Consider the following 5,111-nt stretch of genomic DNA (forward strand, 5'->3'; position numbering starts at 1 on the left):
ACCTAAAAAGTTTTAAATTTGACAAATGTGTTAGTCATATCTTTCTCTCCCCAGAGATAAGCCAGTCACTGGGAGTCTTCTTGACTATGTTATGCTGAGCTGGGAGTAGGCCTCTGATGGATGAGTTTGTACTAGCCTAAACTTTTGCCCTGTTCTTAGCATTCAGGCATCTAGAGTATGCTAGTTCCTACCAGTGTTCCCAGAGAGTTGAGACAGAAGCCAGTCCTTGGTGCAGCCTGCTGAAAAATTGGAATGTTGCATGCCAGGTCCAATGCTTTTCCTCCCCTAGGATAAGCTGTGAAAACAGGTTTCTTCCCAATCATGTGGCACTGTACTGAGGGACAGGCTGTGAGAGGTAAGTGCACACTTCAAGCTGTTGCTGTCTTCAGTGTTCCCCAGTCATGCAGAGTGTACCTGATCTCATCAGCACTCTGAGACTGGAAAAACGGAAGCCAATTCCTGGGTCAACCGCACAAAATTTGGAATGTTGGCTACATCATCCAAACTCTTTCCCTCTCCAGGGAGAAACTGGAATATGGAGGTTTCTGCAAGCTCGATCTGTGCAGAGCGAGAGAAAGGGGCTATGATAAATGCTATTAAAAATCACCATCTTTGTTCTCGGCAGCCCCCAACCTGAGATCATCTTCTGTCAGTATCACTTGGTCAGCCTCCAGAAAGTGAGAACATTGGACATATGCTCCACTCTTTTCCTTTTTTTTTTTTTTTCCAGGGAGAAACTTTGATCTAGGGTTTATCTAGATCAACATGGTGAGGTTGTGCAATGGAACAAGATGACAGTGTGACGGTGCTTCAAATTTTCCTACCAGCTTCTATGCAGCTGGTTTTGTGTGCTAAAGTGCAGGAGCCTCTCAACTGGTTCTTGGATTTCTCATAAGGAATAGTTTTTCCTTATGTTGTGAAATTGATGTGCCGTCTGGGAAAGCATGGCTTTGTATTTTACCTTCTTGCTGACAGCCTTCTGCAAACTTATTTTTAAGGCCTGTTTGCTCTTCACAAAAATTTGCTAATTTTTAACATATTTTAATTGACTAAATTTTAATTTAAAAATTTGCTAATTTTTAACATATTTAATTTACTAAAATTTATGTGACTCTTATGACTTAATTTATCTCTTTTTAATAAAAAGGACAAAAGTAAGTAAATAAATAATGATGATAAAATAATTACTCTGTGATTATTATAGTAATGTGTTACCTTACTGAGATTTATCTTCAAATATTAGCTGAAGGGACAAAGAAGTGGATGATTAGTCCAGATGTAGTATAAAGCTGCAGGATAAAAAGAAAGTGAAAATGGTAGGAAGAGGTAGCAGTGAGGGTAGAACTGAGATGAAGTATCCTGAGTGCAGTGCTTTCGGTAACACATATTTTCTTTGTTTATTTGTTATTATTCCCATACAGTCCAACTAGTTCAGTTGTTTTTTTTTTTTTTTTAAGATAGATATCTGTGCTTCAGCATCTGGACCAGATAGAATCTTTAAGTTTCAAATTATTTTAATGATGATTTATGCATGAAAAGACTAAATGTTCTATACTCCATATATGATAAAATATATACTTAATATAAATACATTTCATAAAAATATGTAACTGAATATTCATGTGACAAAATTTACAAAAGAAAAATCTGTATTCATATTTTAACATGTATTAAAGTGATTATAATTTACTTGGGGGTTTGCGGATTAACAAAGGAGTACACAAGTAAACTTTCTTTACATTACTATATTTTAGTGTAGGTACAAATAAGCATAGTTTATTTATTTTTATTTTTTAGAAAATGCTTATCCTTTTAGAAATGCTCATTATTTATCTGAGAATTTTTAAAAAATGCTCTGGAAGGCGCATAGGTTTCAGAAAGCACTGGCTTCTCATGCTTTAGTTATCCAAGTTTCTAAGGGGAAGTAATTTTTCTGTTGTTAAGTCTTTATACTTATTCATTTTAGTTCACCTTTTGGTTAAAATCTCTTGGATTAAACAAAACAGAAAGAAATGTCTTATCTAATGCCTTTCTCTGAGTTACATTGCAATAATATGCACACAATAAAGTAGTTTACTTACCAAGACATGAAAACTGCTTTTCAGCTAGAAATACAAATGTTCTCCTTGATTGAGTTTTAATGAAGACAGATATATGCATCTGCAAATGTATATAGAGAAAGAGAGAACGCAGAGTGCTAGTAAATGCATTTATGAGCCAGCAAGATGTGCAGGCTTTCTTTGTCTGATATTATTGTAACCCATGAGTTTGGATGTAAGTGAAGCATTAGTCTTACAGAGCAGCTTTTCCTACCACTCTATTTCTCTTCTTTTCAGCCTAGTGTCAAGCTTTCAAACCAAGCCCTCTTTTGCAGATTATCTGACCTATCTATATCAGCCTTTTCTCAGCAATGAATATAAATGTTACATTATTTTCTGAAGTGTAATATTTACCACCCATATTCACTTTCTCTTTTTTATTTAGCCAAATATAGCTGTCTTTTGGTCTTTATAGACCTATACATCCATCCCCCTGACCATGAATGAATAGGCTTGGATTCAATTTCTTCAACCTAGCAACTTTGCCTGCTCTTCTGTAAATTTAAATTTGAATCCTTGCTTTGAGATTATTGCACAAGCCTGACAATCAAATAAAACATAGTCCTTCTTCTATAAAGTGCTATTTTCTTACACATGTCCAAACACAAACACCCACAAACCCTTAAACATGCATGTATTCCACCAAATTATATCATATTAGAGTTATCTTTCTTTAGCAAAAAGTCTCTTCCAAAATATGACTACCAAAATTATTAAGTCTTTTATAAGACGAATAAAATCAGACAGTTTAATATTTAGAGCTGATGCCTTTAATCTTTAGCATTTTGTAATTTTTTTCCCTTGACAATCTAATTTCTTCCGCACAGTTCACCAAGGCTGTAAACTATAAGTGAAGTAGAAAGGTATGAAAATCATATTACAAAATATTGAAAAGGTTAAAGTAGTAAAGCACCTTTCCCAGGATATAAGAGACATTAAGATTTTGGTATTTTATATTAGTGAAGAGATTACATTGAAAAAGGTAAATGGCACAACAAAAAGTCATTATTTTTAAACAGAAAGTTCATGAGGATTCTATATGATAATCTTTCTTTTGGTCTTGAATCTTAAATAATATTTTTATAGTAATTTTAACTTAATTTAATTTAAGCACAGCTAGAATTTATGTATGCATACATGTTTATAAGTTAAATATATGTATTTATCTCACACTTTAATGTACTGTCTAGACTCACTGTAATATTGTCAATTGTCAATATAATATTCTTTATATTAAAATAAGACTTTTGATATATTTGGGGATTACATTCTGTATGATAGAACCCTAACTGGTTTTATTGTTAGGAGTTCAAAGGGTTTTTTAGCTGTGACAGTCCTTCCTGGATATTTGTGTTGAAGTTTGATCTCACTTACATTTCGCCTTAGCCATGTTCTCTTGCCCTAAGATCCAGATTATTACAGCAGAGGTTAGTCAATGCTCTCAAGACTTCCAACCCTGAGGACTTAATAAACGTGGCAATCTAAACACAGGAACTTGTCTAATTGATTATTTCCCAGGATGACAGTGAATGCAATTTAAGGACAAACTTTTATGGCAAGTTGTAACTGAGATTTACATTCATTCACTCAAAAGCATTACTTTAACATCTACTGTCTGCTGGGGCATTGTTCCAGACAAGCAATTCTCAAAGTGTGAACCATGTTACAATACAAGGGTCCTAGAGATTAAAAAAAATCATAATAATATTATGATATCTGCTTTTTTCACTTTCCATATCTCAAGAGAATAAAGTCTTCCAGTGAAGTCTTCCAGGAGCTAAAATATATATCACAAAAGATTGTATATAAAAACAGTTATGAGAATCTAGCTGCCTTCTAGTAAGTCAGACATTAAAGAGATGCACAAAAATATAATATAAAGCCACTATTTCTCAATAAACATTTTTGTTTGGGAAAGTGTAATCTTTAATCTTTTAAGTGTAATCTTTTAAGTAAGTTAATGTGTATAATTTAATTTAAGTTAATAATCTTTTAAATAAGTTAAGTAAGTGTAATCTTTTAAGTAAGTTATTTTTGCTATCATGTGTAATTATAGTTAATAACTGGAATAGAATAACTAAGTTTAAATATTGCTAAGTTTGAATTCCTAATACCATAAATTTTGACAGCTATACACAAAAATGACATGTGGATTCATTAATAATATTTAAGGGTATAAAGGGGTCCTGACACCAAAAGATTTGTGAGCTGCTGTTCTAGGTTCTAGAATCTTAATCAGTTTTCTTCTCCTGTTCTCATGAATCCATTATGGAAGTAGTATAGACTATTTTAGAATGATCCTTAGCTATATTACTGTTATTTCCTATTTTAAGCTTTGAGAAAAACTTGTTTTCAACTCTCAAGCAGTTCATGCCAGTTCCTGGAATAAAAAGAACATCTGGGAAAAATCCCAATTAGTGTTGTTTTGTCCTAGTTCTCTTATTTCCAGTTTTTCCTTAGAGATACAAACGAAAGACCCCTAATTATAGATTTTAAAGTTTTCCTTATCCTCTTCCATTTGGCTACTAGGTGATTATACTGTGTAAAAACTTAGCTCCACCTTTGCACAGTGGAAGTATGGTAGCTGATGAGGTTTATCTGAGGTGCAAGTATTGCTAATTCAAAACTTTTCCCAATACCCGGCCATGATGACTTGAAATATGGTCGACATTGGCAATTTTCGACAGTCTCTGCAGAGAATGAACCATCTTTGTTTAAAAAAACGAAAACAAACAAAAAAACAAAACTTAGCTCCATGTAAAGGACTTTACATCTAACTTTGTGTTGAATGTACGGTCACATAATTTTACAAACCTCTTCCGTTTAACTTGCCCAGCTGTGTAATTAACGATGGTACAATATGCAGTTCTAAGACACTTGCATGTCAAATTACAAGTCTTCAGACCCTTACAAGTCTAAGACCCTTACACTTCTAAGACCCTTACAAGTCTAATTATTTTGCGTTTTTTGTTTCATATTTACTGCCCCACAAGACAATATATATCCACATTG

At 33.3% G+C, this 5,111-nt stretch overlaps 1 non-coding gene across 1 annotated transcript; it reads left to right on the plus strand.

The window, feature by feature from the left end:
- The first annotated feature begins 4,657 nt into the window (after positions 1 to 4,657).
- On the plus strand, positions 4,658 to 4,798 carry LOC112206669 (U4 spliceosomal RNA). The gene has a single exon (XR_002941104.1). It is a non-coding gene; the product is annotated as a U4 spliceosomal RNA (small nuclear RNA).
- Positions 4,799 to 5,111: the final 313 nt, after the last annotated feature.

Source organism: Pan troglodytes, chromosome 22 (genome assembly GCF_028858775.2).
Source record: "Pan troglodytes isolate AG18354 chromosome 22, NHGRI_mPanTro3-v2.0_pri, whole genome shotgun sequence".
Classification (NCBI taxonomy): domain Eukaryota; kingdom Metazoa; phylum Chordata; class Mammalia; order Primates; family Hominidae; genus Pan; species Pan troglodytes.